General features: G+C 35.8%; 1 pseudogene across 1 annotated transcript; it reads left to right on the plus strand.

Annotated features, from left to right (window-relative positions):
• The first annotated feature begins 17,930 nt into the window (after window positions 1-17,930).
• Window positions 17,931-18,875, plus strand: LOC116560491 (annotated as a pseudogene). Its single transcript, XR_004272995.1, has one exon. The product of XR_004272995.1 is annotated as an elongation factor 1-delta-like (transcript).
• Window positions 18,876-22,920: the final 4,045 nt, after the last annotated feature.

A 22,920-nucleotide genomic window follows, 5' to 3' on the forward strand; every position in this document is an offset into this window, starting at 1 on the left:
TACAAAAGTAACTGCGTTTTTTGCCATTACTTTCAATGGCAAAAAGCCACAATTGCTTTTGCATCCACCTAATATAAAGATACTACCCAACACTGGGTGATTTATAAACAAAGTAGGTTTAATGGACTCACAGTTCTACATGGCTGGGGAGACCTCAGGAAATTTACAATCATGGTGTAAAGGGAAGCAGACACCTTCTTCACAAGGTGACAAGAGAGAGTGTGAGCATGTGAAGGAGGAACCGTCACACACTTATAAAACCACCAAATCTCATGACTCACTATCATGAGAACAGGATGGGGGAACTGGCCTCATGATCCAATTACCTCCCTTCCTGGCACCTCCCTTCCTGGACACATGGGGATTACAATTTGAGATGAGATTTGGGTGGGGACAAAAAGCCAAACCACATGAGCAGCTAACTGAGCTCATGCATTCAGTTGCTACCTACTTGCTGATGAGTCTCAACTCTATATGTCCTGATTGAGATCTTTGAATGGACTGAAGTACATTTTCACCTGGACTCTCCATGGATTTCAAATGCAGATTCTTCAAAGTCTTCTTTCTCCTGCATTCTGTGTGTGTGTGTGCGTGTGTGTGTGTGTGTGTGTGTGTGTGTGAATACCATTTCCTGCCACCATGTGCCCTCTGAGATACTTATGAGTCAGCCTAGATTCCCCTCTCTTTCTCAGCCTAACACCCAAGCAGTCAATGAACAAATCTTATAAATTTACCTTCTAAACCATTTTGTATCTGTATCACAGCTCCATTCTTTTGCCTCCCTTTTATTTTTAATTTAGGCCATTATCTCTCACCAAGAAATAAACTGTAATATAATATGTTGCCTCTAATCTTATAAGCCCCCTATTCATTCACTATCACTGCTACAATATTTTGTTTTTCTAAAATGTAAAACCATTCATGTCCCCTCTGTCCAACTGTTTTATATCTTTATGACATTTTCCCCTATCTCAAACGCCCTGCCACACTTTAACCATTGTTTATGACTCTTAAATCTCATCAGCAGATTTTAGTGACGCTAATTTATCTACAAGCCTCATCTTCTGTCATCTCCACTATTAACCTTTTGATGACCACTCTCCCACTTTTACATCAACCCACTCCGAAAGTGGATTGTACTTTAACATTGCATCTTTAACACTGTTAAATTTGGTTAGTTATCTGTTTATCCTGCTTCATTTGTGAGACATACATTCTGAAAATGTGAAATGTATGATGTTCATCTCTGTAGATGCAAGGACTTGGTGAATAGTAGGTTCTTAATAAATATTTATTGAAATAATTATGACATTTATACAACTGTATGCATGACATACAGAGAGAAACTGTAGAGAAACTTGAGCACAAACAGTACAATGATTGGGTAAGCAATTAGTACCCGGTGCATCTTGTAGCCATAATTCAATTGAGTAACACAGACGGCTATGTAACAGGAAAAAAAGGTGGAGTAGAAACTTTACTCCTAAGAGAACATACATAACATACTAGAGCAAATAGTATTTTTTCCAAAATGTCATTACAAGATCTCCCATTGCACAGGTTCTTCTGCGATGTGACTTTGCCACTCCTCCATCAAGAAGTAAGCTCTTTACCTTACTCAACTTAGATGGGTTCTGTGACAGCTTTGACCAGAAGAATGTGACACGTATAATGCTATGCCAATTCTGGGCATAATCCTTAATTGGCCTGGTGAATTCTGCTTCTTGCTTCTTGGAAGCTAGCTACCACATATGAAGTACACTCCTAGACCACATTCTTTAAAAAGCCAAATCACATGGAGAGGAAATGAAAAGTGTGAAAGCATGGAGAGTGAGGCAGCTGACTATGAATACAGAGGTTAACACTAGCCCACTTGAGGCGTCAGATGACTCCAGTCCCAGGTGCCATCTATTAACAACAGCATAAGTGCTCAGTCAACACACAGAAGCAGAAAGAAATAACAAATTGGTGTTAAGAAAAAACAAATTTGGAGGTGGTGTGTTATACCACAATAAATAATTAAAACACAAAATTTGTTCTCAAGTTTTCTCTAACATTGTTAGAATTTCTATACTGAGTAATTTGTAATAGAAGCTAGTTTTCAAATACCTATCAACTTCATGAAAACACAATGAAAATTTAAGGGCAATAGCAATAAAAATAGAGCAATATCTGAAGATCTTTTTAATTAAAAATATTTATTGTCTTTAATAAAAACAGAAAAAATCCTAATAATTACTGATAATGAACTGCTTGAAATAATTATATATCCCCTTAACATAACATCATATGTTATAAAAATGAATGTCTTAGCCCTGTACAAATGGGCATGTAATGATGCCAAAATAATACGTTAAACTGCAAAACAGTGTGCACAATATGGATCTCATTCTTTAAAAATATATCTAATTTTTTAAATTTAAAAATAAAAACGTGAACATGTACCTATAAGGCCATAGTTACCTCTGAGAAACCAATTGGCAATAAAGACTGTAATTTTGTCATATTTATGTCAAATTGATTAAATACTTTTGTAGTTAATATGCATCATAATTTTTCTAAGAAAAACACAAATCTGTAAAAAAAAAAAGTCTGATTTTTGTCCCTCTACCATTCTGCTCTCAAGGTGGCTTTGTCTAGCTTCTACAGGTAATTCATATCTACTCTTGTTCATCTGTAGCTTAACAATATCATAGAATTCCAGGGTGTATGTTCATGTTATTATTATTGAGTCAACTTATTTGACAACCTCAAATCCAAATTGTGTAACATGGCAATTGAGACCTCCACAATTTTTTTTCCTCAAATATCAACACTTTTTTTTTAAGTTTTTTAAATGTTTGATTCACGTTGAACAAAACTACCTCTGTTCCCAGAGCTGTACCCTGTCTTTTCTGCATCTGGACAACTCATGCTGCTCTCCTCACCCAGCGTGTTTTCTCCCGGGTCATGCAGTGCCCATCCAGCACCCACCCTTCAGGCTCAACCCTGTTCTGTGTTTCCCTCATTGAAAATCATCTAGCCCCTTATCTGAGCTCTTTATCTGCTTTTTCTTTGTGCTTGCCACTCTCTACCTTGTATTTTTTGTGATTATTTTAACTGATGTTTTAAATAGATACTTAATTCAAATAGTTCAAAGTTGAAATGTATATTAAAATATACAACAAACAATCTCTCTCTCCAAATACCCGGTTCTCAGCCTTTATTTAACCAATGATTTGCTTTCTCGTGATCCCTTGCAGGGGTGTTTTGTGTACATATAAGCACACACATGCTTATTTTCACCACTTTCACACAAAACTGTCCTGCAGTTTGCATTTTTCACTTAACAAATTTACCCATTGGACCAGAAATATTACAGAGCATTCTATCATATATCAGGAACTGTTCTAGGCATTGGAGGAATAAAAATAAATAAACAAAAAAGACCAAAAAAACAAAATCACCCTCACAGAGCTTACACTTTAGTAAAGAAGATAGAAAAGAAACAAAATAAAGTACAACATGTTAAATGAAAAATGCTAAGTAAAAATAATATTAATAAAGCAGAAAAATGGAAAAAAATATTGTAGGGGGTAACATTTTAGATGAGGTGACCAATAAAGTCTTTGCTAAAAAGGTACTTTTAAGATAATCAGGGTATTAACCATGTGTTAATGGGGAAATAACATTTTAGGCAGAATGAAAAAGTACAAAGGCATGAAGAACTGTGTATGCCTGGTGCTGGGAAAAGCAAAGAACCTGTTATTGTTGAAGCAGAAGGAAAAAAATGACCCACTATCCATGTTTTACTTACATTTGAATCTAAAAGTTTATTATTTAATATAGTTAGTATGCATGCTTTACCTTAGCTTTTTCCTACGTTTAACCCAAAGCCTTACAAATAGTAACGATGCACAAGTTGTTAAATAAGTATATGTACATATAAGAAAATGAATGAATTAATAAATGATGCATAATCTAAACCCAGTGATATTTACGAGACTCAGGGTCTTTCCACTTGCAACTTCTGCAGCATGGAAGGTAGTAGTATGGAATCCTCCATACCCATGAGACCAGTACCCTCGAGTCTTTAAGATCCTTACCCAAAAGCTGCTTCTCAATGGGAACATTGAACATCTCATCTAAAATTAACCAATCAATAAAAGGAAGAAAATAAAGATTAAAAGAACAATGAATAGCTCTGTTTAGACTCCTGAACCAGAGAACCTTGGCACTGCTGCATAATATTCTAGGGAGCTAATGTGGTATAGGAAAGTACATGTGAAAACAGGCATAGCACAAAGTATTCTCCATCCTTCCACTATGAAGGCCAGGTAGATGTGTTTTGTCAGTTATTAGGAACTATAGATTGTTAGGTGGTAGGTTTATGTCTATGATGTACTGACAGACATGATCCAGTTTTCTCAAATAGGTGTAATCTTATGACAAATAAACAAACTTGGAGGTGTTTCTCACTACAGCTAAAGGAGATGGAAATTCAAAATTTCCCATTTGTCTTTTACATGCCACATGCATATATTTTCAACATTTTTAATGAGCCTTGTATCTACTAAAATATGATAAAGTAGGGCCCTTATAGAAAATATTTCAGAAAAAGGAACAACTACAAGATTTTAAAACCAAAGAGATAACAGACAAAGAATGTTAAATTCCTAATAAAACCCCAGTTTCAGAAGTTTGGGGGTATGTCTCCACCAAGAACAGAGTGTGCTAAATCTAATTTGCTGTATCATTGCCAAATCTAACTCCGGTTTTATATTAATTGAAACGGATGCTTTATGAAACAAAGACGTACATTCCGAAAATTGTTTTCCATGCAACATGCATTAAGGAAACTTGTTACATAAGCACATCTGGTCTTGGTTCAGCATGCTATGAGGAGAATCTATGCATCATCTTAGTGCTCTGACATTAAAACTTTAAGAAGACCTTGCTTTCCTAAACACATACAAAGACAATTCATGTCAATATTTTCAAACCTTTTAAAACCCTCCTTTTCCTGACATGCATATTATATTGGCACTTTTATTGTTTTTCATCAAGTCATAGAAGAGTATTGAAAATACTGCTCCAATTTCTTCAGTATGTCTCAAATATAACATACCATTTTTCAACAGATGCTACAAAAGCCCTCATTGATCTCCAAGGCATTTAATACACAGAAGAAAGCCAAAATTGTGCCAGTAGTTGTACATTCTTAAAGCACTAGTTTACATAGCTATTTATGGGCTCTTCCATTTTACTACTCTGAAAAGAGTAGGTCTCAATTTTAAAGTCTATTACAAGGAAAATTATGATCTAGAAACTTAGAATAATTTTCTTTATATACTAATATTGTAGCATATTCCTACCCTTTTGAGATTTATTTTGTGGCCAAAAGTTGTTCCCAACATTTTCTGTATTGACATTTAAGACAAAATACATAGCCTGTGCTAAAATTATATACCTTTGATTTTTGTTCATTACAAGTACCTAGTCTTAAAACATTAAAACAACATGTGAAATAAATGTTTATAAGTGACTTTATAAGGATATAAGTTATTTAAAACAGGAAAATAATTTCATTTGGAAAGAATATTAAAATGATCAGACATATAAGGAAACAAAATGTATGACTTTATGGAGGGATAAACTAGAAATTCAGAAAAAAGCAAAATAGATTTTTAGGTTCTGTGGATAAATAACTAAAAATATATAGTAGCAGAAAGCACTGAAATTACTTTAGATTTTACTTATATTTTTAGTTTAAGAAATATTTCTGATTTTTTTCCTTATCCTTCAAACTTTAAACAGAAGTTTCATAAACAAAATTACATTTCCCAAATATTAATTATTTAATTGCCAAGATTTATTCAGAAAGCAGAAATAATCATTGAATCATGAGGACAACTTTATAAAATTTCTGCTAGTACATCCAGTTGCAGAATATGGTTTTCTGATATATTGTATGTTTTTGTAAAACATTATCAAAATATGAATTACTAAATGAAATAAAAATAAACTGACAAAATGTATTCTATGTTCAATTAATTCAACATAAGGTGAGCACATTTTGCCAAAACCAGACAAAAGGGTGAACCGTTAGAGATGATTCAGGATGAAATAGCCTATTCAGACTTAAACCTGCTTCATATGAGTTGCTCCATAGCACATTAGCCAGGAGTATTTACTAAACACCTGGTTAATCCAGGGTTTAAGGACTCTGGCAACTTTCTGCTCTCTCCCTTTATTTTAACAACATTCTTAAACATCTACCAGTACCAGTCACTGTGCTAACTCTGGGAGTTCAGTGGTAAACAAGTTTGAAAAGGTTACTGCTCTTAAGGTGTTAACATCCTAGTGAAAAACCCAGTTGATTAAGACATAGAAATAAAGAAACAAGGTAACTGCAGATGGTAACGAAGGCTATGAGGAAAATAAAAGTGTCTTGAAATAGTTACTAGAGGAGCTCATACTTTATATATGGTGATCACAAAAGGTAACATTTGAATGTAGATCTGCATGATGAAAAGACCAAAGAAAGATGGAGGCAAGAGCATTCTAGAACATAATAAATGCTCAGTAAAAGGATCTGGATGCAATTTTAGTTCATCTGGAAAACAAAAGTAAATAAGTAACTTCCAATTTTGGCTATACTGTAATGTTCGAATGGGTATTATAACTTATAATATTAGTAACTATAAAACTTGACACAACTAAGTAAATCAACTGTTTTCAGCCATTGCACAATTAATGCACATCATCCTTGACAGCAAGAAAACATGGTTGGAACACCCTATCTACCCTGGCTTCCTGCCTAGGGGTACTCTCAAAATCATAACACAGAAAAGGAGAGTTTCAACAGACAAGAGAGGTCTAGCTAGGTAGAGGACTTAGAATTCAGGGCTGCTAAGAAGGCTGGAATTTGTCAGACCACAAATTGAAGGAAAGAAACTGCACAGAAATCTGCATCAAGGTCCCCTTGAGTCTAGCTAAGTACTAGGCTACACATGTCCATGTAGGGAATACTCCATAAGCCTTGGCACAAAACAGCTCCTGTGACTGAGGAGCTGAAAACATATTCTGGAGGTTTCATAGTGCTGTGAGATGTTGGAGTTCTGACCATCCTTTGTAGAGAGAGATATTTCTGAACCTGCTGAATACTCAATTGAGATACCAGTAAGGATACCCCTTATGAATAAAGCTCATCTAACCTTAGAAGAAGAACTACTCAAGAATTGCCTTAAAAAAACATAAGGCAAGCCTTTATGAGTTCAAGAAGACCCTTCAATAAATTAACTGCCTTCCAGAAGAAGACCAACTCTATTAAATGAAGATAACACAACTAAGATTCTCAATAATGTAGCCTCCACAGCATATAATTAATAATACTAACTTTAAAAATCATGAGAAAAACAAAACCTAAATGTGACCTAAAACTAGGGGGAAAATACTAGTCAATGGAAAAAAATATATATATGGAAATGACACCATTGTTGAAATTAGCAGATAAACTCATTAAAAAGTATTATAAATATGTTCAAGAATTTAAAGGAAAAGATGAACATGCTGAAAGGACGGATGAGTGATCTCAACAGAAAGTCAGAAATTATATTTTTAAAATAGAAATTATAAAATTGAAAAATAAAATATTTGAAGTGATAATTGTATTAAGCACAAATCAAAGACACCAGAAAAAAAATCAGTGAACTTCAAGGCAAATCAATAAAAAAAAATCCTAATTTAAGTGTAGAAATAAAAAATTCTTAAGAGAAAATGAACAGAATCTCAGTGACATAAGACTAATGTGAAGTAGTCCAACATACTTGCAAGGACAAGCTGAGAAGAGGAAAAACTGGACAGAAAACAAGCAATAGTTCAAATATTCTCAAATGTGATTTTTTAAAAATATTAATCCTGAGATACAAGGAGCCCAATCAACTCGAAACAAAATAAACCCAAAGAAAACCACAAAAAAAAAATGTGTAATTGGATGCAATACAGTATTAATTTTACATTTTTTGTTTGATGTAATATATTACTTTAAATTGTGTGGGGTTTTTTTTGTTTGTTTTTGTTTTTTGTTTTTGTAGGGTGGAGCATAGAGTTAAGTTGCTTGAAATCAGTTGGATCTTTTCTAGGCTTTCTTTTATTCTTTGTTTAGGTAGAGTCTAGAGCAGTCTTTAGTCCAGGGCTAATATACTTCTAAGTATATTACTTCTAAGGCAATATCCTTTTGAAGATTCTACTATTTGATGCTCATAAATTATGAGCTTATTTCACTCTGCTGCTGAGAATGCAAACAATTATCAGTTCTGTGTGAGCTTTGTAAATTATTTCTTTCTAGCGTTCTGTTGTTCTCCTATTGTCATGCAATTCCTTCCTGCATTTGTACAGATCAATACTGAGTCAAAGATTCTAGGGGATCCCTCTGCAGATCTACAGAGATCTCTTTCTGTGCAGCTCTAGCCATTCTGGCATTCTTCCTCATAAATTCTGGCTGTGTTTGTCTCTCTGATCTCTGTCTCCTCAACTCAGTGACACCACCAGTCTCAGCTTGGTTTCTTCTTTCCCACACTAAAGCCTGGAAACTTCCTTCATGCAATAAAATGCTGCAGTTTATAGAGTTGGTATTGTATATATGCTTACTGATAGTTATTTTGAATATAAAATTAATGTATGCTGATTCCAAACATTCAGAATATTCAGAAAAGACTTTTGAAATACATCTTTCCAAGTGTTTTTCCTTTCTGTCTCTACCTCTCTTTCTTCTCTTTTGCTTCCTTCATTCTCTTTCTTTCTGTATGTATGTATGGATGGATGTACTTTTAAAAATAAAATTGGATTATGCTGCACAAAATATGTCATTATTTAAGTTAAGCCATACTGCATGTAATTCATAAAGCCTCAATAATGAAACCCTGCCATAAATTAATGGATAAACAAATTATAGTATATACATCCAATGGAATATCATTTAGTCATAAAAATGAGTAAAGTTTCAGCACATGTAACAATTTGTATGAACTTCAAAAACACTATAATAAGAAGCCAAACACAAAAGATTATATACTGTATGCTTATTTTTCTATTAAATGTCTCGAATAGGCAAATCTATAGAGACAGGAAACAGACTCAGGGTTGCAGAGGGCTGAGTAAGGGGAATATAGAGATTGATTACTTATGGATACAAGGTGTTCTTATGGGGTAATGATAAAGTTTTGAAAGTAAAGAGTGGTAGTAGTTGTACAATATTGCTAACGTACTAAATGCCACTGAATGGTACACTTGAAAGTAGTTAATTGTATGTCATGTGAATTTCACCTCAATTTAAAAAAAATAAAACCTATCAAAATAAATGATTTTCCCTGTCTTTACTAGTACATCAAATTAATATACCAAGGTAAATTTTAAAAATAATGATGGAACTGTGCCCTCTATTAGGTTACTGAGAATTAAACTTCTAACCAAGTCACCAAGCAAGGCAGTATTTCCTAGTGACTAAGAGTATACTGTTCCAAGAGTAGAAGCTTTTTATGAATTACAGATCTAACCCAAATGAATGTTATCACTTAAGGGGTCTGCAGACCAGTTTAAACACGTAAATTTTTAATATAACTTAAACATGTCTAAAACTTTATCTATAAATATGTACTGTTAATGGTAGAAGCTGTTTTAATGTCAGGATTTATTTGAGAATCATTCTTGATTTGGTGACTTTTTCTTGCTGTTCTTTGACTCTTGAGAATCTTTAAGTCAATACAATGAAGTTGTATCTTTTTCACAGTGTTAACATTCAAATATCAGACCCATCAGAGTTGGCAAATTCCTGTGACATACCTATGCGTCTTAATACTCCATGTCATATCCAATATGAGGCCAATGGATACGTTGCTTTACTAAATGTGAAACAAATTTTAATGCTAGATCTATCCATGAAATCACTTTCTGTATGTTTTTGTCTCTTCCACCATTCTCACATATTCTGACCCAATATTGAGGATTTTCAGAGCACATGATGAGTCTTTATATTTCCATTAGCACCTTGCACAGTGCTAGTCATCTAATAGTTTCTTAAAAACAACAATAATTAATAATTAATTACTGACAGAATCAGTTCCATGGACAACAAAAATTGAATTCATGTTACACATGTGATTTTCAACTCCTGCTAATTTATGGGTGTGATCCCACAGGCCTTTCTCAGACAAAATGTTCAGAGAAGCCTCAAAAAAATGCAATGAAAATAAAACTAGACATCTTTGATTTAACATCTTCATGGTCATTTTTATGTAGATATAAAATTTGATCATACTGTGGAAAGGAATATCATTTCCCAAGTGAGATCTCCAACTTGTACCAAAGTTTGCACACAGAAAATCCTAATGAACTTCTACTAGAGATATGCAACTAAAAGACTGATCTCCAGAAGTATAGCTGATTTTTTTTTTTCAGGAAAAACTTGTAGAAATGTGGCAGAGACCAGTGTTTTTTCCTCCCATTATAGTCAGATTATATCAGGGGCACATGGCTAGAATGCATTTCCCAGTCTCTCTTGCAGTTAGGCAGGGTTAAATGACTTAGTTATCTCTAATGGAATGCAAGTGTAATGATGTGCATCATTTCCGGGCAGGGGTTTTAAGAGTGGATGTATCTCTCTTGGCTGGTTGCCAGTTTTAACCAGTTTCTAGCAGATGGCAGTGCCAAAAGTTGGAAGGAACCCACATTTCTAAATCATAATTTGGAAAAAAGCCACCTAACTACCAACTCTAGCCTGTGATATGAGCAAGAATTTAATTTCTATTGTGTGTGAGCCATTATACATGTGGAGATTCTCTTAATGCAGTTTTACCTATGTATGTTTCTTAAGGACTTAAGGAATAATAATAGTAGGCATGAGGGAATTAGGGCAACAATTGAAGCAGACCTAAAACCTTGAGTCAAAATGAAAACCATTACACAATACAAATGATAAAATCACATCTCTATGGTCTACTTAAGCATTATCAATAAACTAAAAGTTTAAAATGGTGGATTCATCATTCTGTTAGCAACAATTCTGAGGACTTGGTTTCTTTAGCTTGTCATGCTAAAGCAAATTACAGTGCCTCATTGCAGAGCTGAAGTATTTTTGACATCAACTAAAAAAAAACTGAAAAATATAGCATGTTGTTCTTGTTAACATACGCATAGAGATTTTCTTTCCAAGCTGATTTTCAAAATACCTAAGTATTACTTTATGTTAGCCTAATAGGAATATATATGCAAAACAAATTCATTTCAGCAAGTACCCATTCAGAGGCAAAGTTATTCATTCTGATAAAATCTACACTTATCTGAAGAGATCTCCATGAGAACAGAAAATTCTAGGAAGACCTCTCTGAGTAGCCAAAGCTTACTCTCAAGTAGTGCCACTTTAGTTAAGTGATGTGTCATGACTATTTACTAGTCAGAATTTCTCTTTTGCCCTTTTCTTTCTCATGTCTGTCCTAGTAGCTATCAGTTCTTCCTTTTCGCCCCTTGTGTCTGCTTGCGGAGTATTTAATTGGGTGCAAATGTTAAATACAAAGAGACAGAAAAATACTCAGACCTCACATATCTTCCAAAGAAAAGGAATAAAGACATTAAAACTATGATTTCCCAAACATGGGGAAGGCAGCAAGAAACTGTTGCTTTGATAATATTCTATACCATTTGTCAAGATTGTTGTATATGAAGTTAGCTAACTGGGGGAATACTGGGCAAGGAGCCAATAAGACCCACCCAATTCTAGGCTCTGGTTTTATAACAAACTCAGAGAGGCAGAACTACAGAAGAATGGCTTTAAATTATAAAGAAATAAAATGTTCTGCATTGGAAGAAAGGAAATAGAGTTAGAGACTTTGGAATTAAAGGAAACGTGGGGTTTTTTTGAAAAACTCTTCTGGGTCAAGTACTGATTTGCAAAGATATCGAAAGTGGAATATGCAGGAGTAGGAAAATTCACAGGAGGCATATGTATTAGTAAGTATGCTAGATCAAGCAAGAATGAGGGCCACTGTCACCAGGAGAGAATCCTGGTTTACGACTACAAAAGACATCAGGAAAGAGAAAGATGGATATTGAATAGGGGTGGAAAAATGCTGAAGGACAGGGTGAGGCTGGAGGAAATCATACAGGGGTTATCTTCATAGAAGGGAAGGGAAGGGGATACGGTTGAGGAAGAAAGGAGGGAGGGAGGGAGGGAGGGAGGAAGGGAGATTTAACAACTACAGTATTTTTGCTTTACCACATCTTATGATAATATATGTCATCAATTTGTGAATACTCTAAAAACAAAATTCACAAGTATATCCTCGAGGATCACTAAGTGCAAATAGTGATGCCCATATCTGCTACCCGGGAAAAAACAAGAAAGCCAGAAACACTGCATCAGAGAGCACAAAAAAGAGACTAGGGAAAGTTGGAAAATAAATACTTGTCAGCTACTTTTAATGACTTAAAGGTTGTTCCAGAGATTGAAACATTGCCAGCAAAAGGCATTTTTAGCTTCCATATGCCATAATCTGACTTAAAATTGTATTGTAATTATTATGTTAATTTTTTCCATTAAATGTTCTGATAAGAGATCTAAAAAATATCCATTGAACTTGCATTTGCCATGTATCACATCATTCAAGGACTGCTGGTGTATAAGGGACATATGGTGGGAGTTTAGAGTTTTGAGAGGATATCTCACCAAAATTGTTGTCTTGTGTGCATCACTATGGCTATTGTTATTATGTTGTTGTAATTATTTTTTGTTGGTTTGGTTTGATTTGGTGTTTTGATATTTCTTGATGATCTATTAGACTGTGAACTTCATTATATTCTGTTACTTAGTCTAGTACCAGGTATAAACCTGAAACTCAATAAATGCTTTTTGATTAGGCAAATGAAGGAAGAAAGCTAATTACTCAATGATCTTATAGAAAGTTGAACTAATATGTTTGTTAAAAATGTATGAGGACTTTCACTGCTAGGAAAATGCAGTAGATGCAATTTTTCTTTTGCCTCCTGCAAAGTACAACTAATAGCCCTAAATCCTATACAGAAAAAAAAAAAAATAAGAAAACTCCAAATGTTGGAAAGAGGCTATTCTCTCTGTTGTTTTATGTCTAGAGATCTTGAGAACCCATGGAAAGTTATAGCGCTGAGTTCTCTGGAGTTTCTTCTTGCTGCATATACCCAGATGTGGAACTGAAAAAGCCAGCAAACCAATGTATCAGTCTGTTTTCATGCTGCTGATAAAGACATACCCAAGACTTGGCAATTTACAAAAGAAAGAGGTTTAATGGACTCACAGTTCCACATGGCTGGGGATGCCTCACGATCATAGTGGATGGCAAGGAGGAGCAAGTCATGTCTTACATGGATGGCAGCAGGCAAAGAGAGAGCTTGTGCAGGGAATCTCCCCCTTATAAAACCATCAAGATCTTGTGAGACTTAATTACTATCACAAGAACAGCATGGGAAAGACCTGCCCCCATGATTTAATTACCTCCCACTGGGTCCCTCCCACAACACATGGGAACTGTGGGAGCTACAATTTAAGATGAGGTTTGGGTGGGGACACAGCCAAACCATATCATGCAGTAAGGTCAACAGCCACAGACCAAAAACAGAACGTCCCAATGAAAATTTGCTTATTCAAGCCAAAGGACCAGCAAAGAGACAGCCTAGCAAGACAGAAAACCTTTTCACAGTAACTATCCTACTCCAGCCAGACACCACAGAAAACTATGGCCCAATCTGCATCCATATCAGAAGAGGCCAGGCAGAGAACTGAAGTTCTATAGTGAGGCACCTAAATTTTCCTGCCAGGGAGGTATCAGATTAGGTTGAATGGAGATCCTGGACTTCCACCCCTACCTGGCAGCAATGAGATCTCCATCCCTCTCCCCACTGGGATGGTATCAGAGGAGGCCTGATAGAGAGTAAGAACTTTCATCACTGTCTAATAGTAATCAGATCACCCCACTCCATCCCATATCCCCTGTGATCAGTGAAGACCATGTAGGGAGCAGTAATAAGGCACTACTATCCTTACCAGCAAGGGACGTACCAGTGGAGCTTAGTGGGGACACCAGACTCCTAATCCCACTAGAAATAAAAAGAAACTGGATGCTCATACACTGGATACTCATACATTCCACAGTTTACCCACTGTGGAAAACAGTTTGACAGTTTCTTTAAAAATTAAACATGCAACTTTCATATGACCACGCAATTGCAATCCTGGTAATTTAGCCCAGAGAAATGAAAACTTGTGCTCACACCAAAACCTGTATATGAATAACAGCAGCTTTATTTATAAGAGCCAAAAATTGGATTGAGAGAGTGAGTGAATGCCTAAACATTTTGATTAACATCCATATCATGGACTACTACTCAGTAATAAAATAGAATAATCTATGGATACACAAAACAATCTGGATGAATTTTCAAAAAATTATCCTAGCAGAAAAAGCCAGTTTCAAAAGGCTACTTACTATACATTTATATAACATTCTTGACATGATGAAATGATAGAAATGGAGACGAGACTAGTGATTTCCTGTGGTTAAGGGGTGAGAGTAGGCAGGAGGAAGAGGTTGCAGCTAAAAAAAAAAAAAAAGGCAAAGTGGGGATCCTTGTGGTGACGAAAATATTTTGCATCTTGACTATATCATTGGCAATATCCTGGTTATCACGTTGTACTATAGTTTCACAAGATGTTACATTATGAGAAATTGGATAAAGCATACATAGTATCTTTCTGCATTATTTCTTAGAATTGCATGTGACTACAATTATCTCAAAATAAAAAGTTAAATGAAAAAAATAGTACTTTCTTACACAGTAGGAAAAGAATATATGAGGGCATGTTAACTAGAAATGTAATGGTCAATCTTGCATGGAGCCACATATTTCTTCATATATAGTGTGACTTCCACAAATCTGGTTATTATCTTTTAATATAATTTCATGCTGCATCACACAGGATATGTCATTATGATTACTTTTGATACTATTGCTTTACAGAAATTTTAAGGTTAGTTTTAATATGTACTCAATTTTCAGAAGAAAAGAGATGGGATTACATGTACAAAGTCTATATTAACTGGAAATGGAGCTGTAATCAAGATTCATAAATGTGTCAGTACAAAAAAAAGTGACAAACAGTAGGATATAAAATGCCAAAAATCTTTTGCTGGGAGCATTAAAATCTATTGTAAATCAATTTTCCAACCCAAGATACAACAGTTCTCAACTATTAAAATCTCTAGTCTGCATCTCTGTTAAATGGTCTTCTGAATGAGAACCGGAGTTTCTATTGAATTCTCTCATTGAGTTCACAGGGTCATGAGAATTTTTGATAGCTAGAGACTTGATTTATGAAGCAAAAGTTTTTGAGTTTTTTTACTCTAAGATCTGACACAGACTTGATGGGTAACTTTGAACAAGATATAATATTTCTTTAAAATTTGCTTTTCCTGTCAGGTTTATGAGAATTGCAGATACCAAGATCCCTCAGTGTCTCTTTTTACCTTCTCTTTGGCCAGACTTACGAAGAACAAACAAGGATAGAAGCCAGAGCCACTGCCCTGACTGATGCAGAAACAACACAACATACACCTATAGGAAGAATCAAGCCACAGCCATCATTCAATGGATGTTAAACCCCTCCCTTCTGTAAAATCCATTTCAGTTCCTGTTACCCCTCTTCCTTCAGCTTCCTTCATTTGATACAAGCTCCCGAGAACTTCAAGGCCCCATAGAACCTGCTTGCACAAAGTGGGGTACTCAGTGCCCTGTTTTCTCTGGAGCTGTAGAAGGACACACAAGACATTCCTGGACTACCTTTTCATCTGTTCACTCTTCTCTACAAGAGGCAAACGGCAAAGGAAGTATGGGTCCCTACAGTATTTTACTGTATAACTCACGGTCAGTTTTCTGATGAGACCATCTCTGAGATCATCAAAATAGGAACTGCCTACTCAGTGAAGAAATGGTTTGCCTTACAGATACTCTACAAAATGTATCAGATGAATGCCTACTGGGACTGTCAGAAACAGTTTAGCGCTCCCTGGAATTTACATATATGTATTTAGGATTTTCCACATTTAAATCACAGTCAGCTAAAGTAGGTGTCAGAATATTGCCCACCATGAATTATCCAAGGCTCTAATAATCATGGCATTTGTTCTGCCTTCCCTTTGCAGTTCAAATAAGCAGAACTTTCCAATGTTGGGAGCTCAAAGTACTGTCAGATGTCTGTAAAGAGGAAACATTTTTAAAACCAGGAGACTTGAATTAAAACCATCATTCTAAGAATGAAAGTAGACTTGGTGAGAAATAAAGCTAGTAAGGAATTGTATTCTATCCACTGTCAGAACTTACCTATTCCAGAAGATAACTAGGCATCAGCGTTTTAGAGATGGAAGGAGTTGATTCTGCTTCATGTGCCCTACTGTAAGGATGAAGACAATGGGCACATTGTTAATAATATAAACAGGACTAAACAATGGACACATTGTTAAGGATATAAATGGGACTAAACTTCTTTCTTTTATTTATTCCATCATTTATTCTTTCAATAGACATTATATATATACACATACACATATGTATATATACGTATATGCATATTTATGTGGATGTGTGTGTATATATATACATATATATACACACACACACATATATATATACATGCACCTTAATATATCTATTTAGTAAAAGCCTGATATGTGCTTCTGCCACATTTATTCTGTAATGTTCCAGTACAAATTATCCTTACCTTAGAGCACCGTCTCTGCAGAGTAGTCTATAAGTCCTATTTATCAGGATCACCTGGGGAACTAATTAAAAATTCCAAGTTCCTGGGCCCTAGTGGAAATTCGCTGTGTAAGAATCACTGGCCAGCATTTTAGAGAAGCCAATGAAGTGATGGCTATGTGTACTAGTGTTTGAGAAACAATGCCTTGCTGGGTGTGGTGGCTCATGCCTACAATTCCAGAACTTTGGGAGGCTGAGGCAGGTGGATCACTTGAAGCCAGGAGTTCAAGAGAATCAATGCCTTCTAGATTTCGCCTTTTTAGTGATTTCTCTCAAGTCTCAGCTGTCAATCTTTGAAGGTAATTTAGCCTTTTAGGGAGACATGATTCTTAACTGATATTTCCCTACTAATACAAATTTCAAGAATATTTAAAATATATAGAACTACATCAAAAATGTATTAAATTATTCACACTCAAATTTTCCAAAATCATCCGTATGACTATTAAGTGAACATCAGCAAAAATCTAGCCTAAAACTTAAGCTTCTAATGAGACATTTGTTTACATTATTGAAAGAAACTTGGCTACACTTTAGCCATTGCTTGTGTGCTGTACTAAATGACTTTTCCAGCTAAAGCTGAAAAGTGAGGTGCAAATTTGTTTCCTTCAATCACATGGCTCCTCAAAACAATCTAACCATGTGTAGGTATCACAAGACTTCACAAAAGGACTGAGGAGATTCATTTGGGTCAGGACATATTTCTTCTGAAGACTCAGGTTTGAAAAAGAAAAAAAAAATCAGTAGCTTTGTGAACATGCTGTTGCTCCTTAAACACAGCTTATAGTAAGGCATGTGAATGCCTCAAAAATTTAACCTTCAGATTAAATTTATCTTTAAACAAATGGGATTTCAAACTAGAGAGAAGGCAGTGTGACTGTTATAGAATACTGCAAGCTCTATACAACTTGAAAGATTTTAAGTCATTTTTATAAAAATTGCATTGCACAAAGAAGCAAATTTTTCAAAAAAAAAAAAAATAGAATCAACAACTGCAATTTCTGTTTGGGAAGAAAGGAGGGACTCTCGAAAATTTTTCTCCAGTAGTCACGGATTGGGAAGGGCAACATCCCTACTTAAAATTTAGATAAGAAAATTTTCGCTACCTTTCCTCAGGCATGGCGCGTCCACCGATTCCTCCTCCCTGGTCGCCGCGTCCCTGGCTGGCGTGAGGAAAAATGTCAACAAACTTCCTAGCAGTACATTTGAAGATCTCGTTCGACATGTTTAAATATGACGATACAGAAAAGAGATTCTACGAGCAAATTAACTGCCCCGTGGCTGGTGCCTCCCGCCAGGAGACTAGCACTAGCGTGATCCTCCGTGATATCGCGAGACCCGGACAGCCCATCCAGAAATCCCTGACCGGAAGTTCAGGCCCCCAGGCCTCCAGCGGCCCCGGGGAGAGCGCAGCGGACTCGTTGTCCGGATTGCCAGGCTGGAAGTGGAGCACCAGAGCCTGCGCTGCATGGTGCAGGAGCTGCGGCAGACCGTCTGCAAGCTGGAGGCCCGGCTGAACGTGCTGGAGAAGAGCTCGCCCGGCCACCTGGCCACAGCCCCGCAGACCCAGCACGTTTCTCCTCTGTTCCAAGTGGTACCCCCACCCAAGAAGCCAGCCACACCAGCAGAGGATGACGGGGACGATGACATTGACCTATTTGGCAGCGACAATGAGGAGGAGGAGAAAGAGGTAGCTCAGCTGCGGGAGGAGTGGCTGCGGCAGTACCCGGAGAAGGCCGAGAAGCCGGCACTGGTGGCCAAGTCCTCCATCCTGCTGGACGTCAAGCCTTGGGACCATGAGACGAACATGGCCTCGCTGGGGACCTGTGTGCGCTCCATCCAGCTGGAGAGGCTGGTCTGGGAGTGCCTCCAAGGTGGTGCCTGTGGGCTACAGTATCCGGAAGCTGCAGATTCAGTGTGTGGTGGAGGACGACAAGGTGGGGACAGACTTGCTGGAGGAGGAGGAGGAGATCACCAAGGAGCACGTGCAGGGTGTCGACGTCGCAGGTTTCAACAAGATCTGAAGCCTGAGTGTGTGCGTGTATGTGCGCGTTGTGTGTGTGAGGCCCTTACACGATTAAAAACTGAGACCAGCAAAAAAAAATTTTTTTTTAATATAAATCATGAACGAACCCATGGAAACTTTAAAAAGATTCGAATCCAAAGATTCACATTTCTTTCAAAATTTTTTGATCTAAAGTGTTGTAGGGGTGTGGCAGTTTCCTATAAAGTAAGAAATACATAAAATTCAAAACACACACTAAGGAAGCATGGGTGAGAAAACAAGCGAGCAAGAAGGCACTTTCAATATGTGAAGGTTCTCTTCCTGCCCTTGGAATACAAAGAAAGGCAGACAGACATTTGTCACATTATTTATAAATAATACTGAAGTTAACTCTTTCCCTGAACAACTTGAGTCCCTTTGTAATAAGATGTAAATAACTATGAGTTTTGAAAACGTGTTGAGTTTATAGCCCACTGGGTTGTCTTTATGGATTTGAGAAAGTCTTCAAGTTTGAGAAATTAGTATTAGACTGAAATGTAGCTTCTGTAAACACTAAAATGACTTTTTGATGAGTGGCATTGCAAGTACAGTTAGCTATGCTTATATCAGGTGGCTTTTTTTTCACATGTATTATTCTACAAGAGTTTTGTAGTGTTTTTTTCTTTCATTTCAACTTAGTCACGAACAGAGCAATTGAATCTCAGTTACTGAGTCCTGAATGAGAATTTCTCCCATAAACACTAAAAATTATTTCAATCATTATATTCAAACAAGAAAAGACATGAACTTAAATGCCACAAATATAAAGTAATTACCTTGCTAACCATATCCAGTCAAATAAAGTTGTCAGTGGTGTATACAGTTGTCCCAGGGTATCCTGGGAGATTAGCTCGAAGACCCCTGAAGATACCAAAGTGAGATTTCTAACCTCTCCAATGACACTACTTTACTTTTTTTTTTTTTAAGTTGTTCTATCTCCCTTGCTGTAGAATAACTAACAAAGTAGAGACCTAGCATATGCTAGAGGCAAAACTTTAATGCCTAATCCTACACATCCATATGTATTTGCAAACAACCTATGTACATTCTCCAGTATACTTTAAATCATGTTTAGGCTGGGCATTATGTCTGACGCCTGTAATTCCAACATTCCAGGAAACTGAGGTGGGAAGATTCTTGAGGCCAGGGGTTTGAGACCAGCCTGGGCAACATAACAAGACCTTGTCTCTACAAAAAATAAAATAAATGAAAAAATAAAATAACCAGGCATGGTGGCATGCATCTATTGTCCCAGCAACTTGGAAGTCTAAGGCAGGAGGATCACTCGAGCCCAGGATTTTGAGCTCACGACTGCACTCCAGCCTGGGTGTCAGAACAAGAGCCTATCTCTGAAAAAGAAAAAAATAAAATAAAAAATATGTATCTAGATTACTTCTAATACATAAAACAGTTTAAATGCTTTATACATAGTTGCTATAATATATTGGTTTTTAAGTTTTTTTTATTTTTATTGCTATATTATATTTATTGTTTTGTTTGTATTCACCCAAGATTGGTTGACTCTGAGGATACAAAACCTCTGGATACAGAGAGCCAACTATAATTTATGTTACCTTCTCACTTAAAATGGTAAACATAGAATTTCATTTTTACAACCAAATGGTGGCACAACAGCAAGGATTCATGTCATTCCAGGGCCCTCAATAGCAATAAAGCCTTCCAAGCATGGGTGTTTTAATGCTGGCTGGAGGCTGAATGCAGTCTGATCCACTTCCTAGGGTAGTTTCAATGTTACCGTCCAACATTCAGTGAGAAAATAACTGGGGAAATACCAGCATCCATGTGGATTGCACCGTAAGGTTTTAACTTTTGAGAATTTGTTATGTTATCCAATATGCTCTCTCTCATTGGCTTTCCATTTCACTTCTCTCCAGGGGACAGGGAAGCTTGTAAGAAGAGCAATATTTATGCAGAATAATTCAGAAGTGAAGCTTTCAAGGAATGAAATATGTATGTTGGCCAGTGAAAAGGAAACTGCTCATCTTCCCAAGACTCATGAATAATCCTTGTTTACTCCGTAATAGCTATGAATTTATCAAATGCACATGCACACACACTCTCAGGTACTTGCTAGAATTATGATTGAGGAACCCTGTGCTGCCATCTTGTTGGAAACATTAAATAATATGATTTGTGATTCAAAACATTCTTTTGATAGCCTAGAATTATCAAAATTAAAGATGGTAATAATCTGGTAATTAACAGCAATTTCTTTTATCACCACAGAAATGACATGTTACAAACAACAGTGACCTATAATTTCCTTCACATAAGATTTGCATATATTATCACTAAATTTGTAATTACCCCAGCAGCCACCCAAAATATTGCTTGTCATTTGCTCATAAGATATCAGGGATTTTAAAGTGGACTGGATCACCTAGTTTTCTAGAGCTATTGAACAAAAGGTCATTGCAAAAGAGAAAACTAAACACAGTGTGACAAGTACAGCAAAAAGGTAATTAGTGTCTTTATATCTTTCTTGCTAACTTTTTGGTAATAGACAAGTATGTATATATGCAGAATTTTTTAAAGCCAATTTATTTTGCTTTTGTGTTGCATCCACTGTAATTAAAACTGGAATTAAATAGCAGAGGGTTAAAAAGTTAAACAAAATAAATAGTAACTGAATTCTAATAGAGTTTTATTTCTCTCTGGATCTATGCCTGGATTTTCCTTTGGTGTAGAGGCAATTTGTGAATGAACATCTTGCTGCCAGGGAGCCTTTCATTTGAGCTTTCAGAACTCAGGTTTCTAACTTCTCCAAGAACACTGTACTTTCTGGTTTTTTATTAAGTAGCTGCTAGCTCCCTTTCTGTAAAATAAGAGAATATAGGACTAGAATATGCTTGAGGCAAAACGTTAATGCCTAATTCTACATATCCATATTCTATACACATCTCTAGATCATCCATTCTACTGACATTAAAAGAATATCAGCACTAACTCTTTACATGTGAATTGAACATCACAGTTTGTAAAGTCTCTTCGTACATGTTTGTATCACACTTGACAGCGCATATGAATCTTGTAAGGCAGCATGGGTGTTACATGCCCACTTCAGAGGCGAGGAAGCCTGAAACTCAGTTGATGTGATTTGCCTAAGAGTCAGGAAGGGGTGGACCGTGGGGACAAGTATACTACCTGGTTCTCTGTGAACAGCCATTTTCACTACTTAATGGCCTGTATTTGTCCACAGTATTTGTTTTCAGTTTTTCAAGATGGATTTTAGCATTGTTTTAGATTCTAGGTTACAGGCAAAATAAACTGTTATTTTCATGAGGATTCAATAAATATATAGATTAATTTAGACAAAATTGGCACGTATAATAGGGCTTAAAACAGTTTTCTACATACAAACTTAATTTTTGTTCATTTGCATCTAAATATTTTAATTTTTAGTTGCTATTAGAAACACTTTCAGTTATATGATCTAATTAGTATTTCTATATAGAAAAGATACTGATTTTTATAGATTGATTTTTAGAAGCTACTAACTTACTAAATTTCCCTAATTTTTATAATTATTTTGGATGTTCTATGTAAACAATAATATTCATGCAAATAATTATTTTCTTCTCATTTCAAACATTTTTGCTTTTTATTTCTTTCTCATATTTAATAATATTTGCTACTGTGTTTCCAAAACAGTGGTGAAAAATAATGGCAATAACTGCCAGTCTTGTTTCTGTTACTATAGATAAGTTTGCATTTTCTAGAATTGTAAATAAGTAGAATCCCATAGTGTATACTCTTCTTTCTAGCAGTGGCCAGGGCAGGAGAGGTGAGGTAAGGGCAGGAGGTAAGTATTACAAAGGGATGCAAAAAATGTTTTAGAGGTGGTGAATATGTTCATTATTTTATGCATAGTAATCGTTTCATAGTGTAAACATATGTCAAAACATATACTTTAAATATGTGCAGTTTAAATATATGCAGTTTATTTAATCATAAATCAATTACACCTTAATAAAAATGTAAAAAATCATAGCGATAGTGAGTATCCTTCTCTTGTTTCTGACTTTGGTTTAAGATAT

The sequence above is a fragment of the Sapajus apella genome, unplaced genomic scaffold, assembly GCF_009761245.1.
Source record: "Sapajus apella isolate SASKATOON/1434 unplaced genomic scaffold, GSC_monkey_1.0 scaffold1, whole genome shotgun sequence".
NCBI lineage: Eukaryota > Metazoa > Chordata > Mammalia > Primates > Cebidae > Sapajus > Sapajus apella.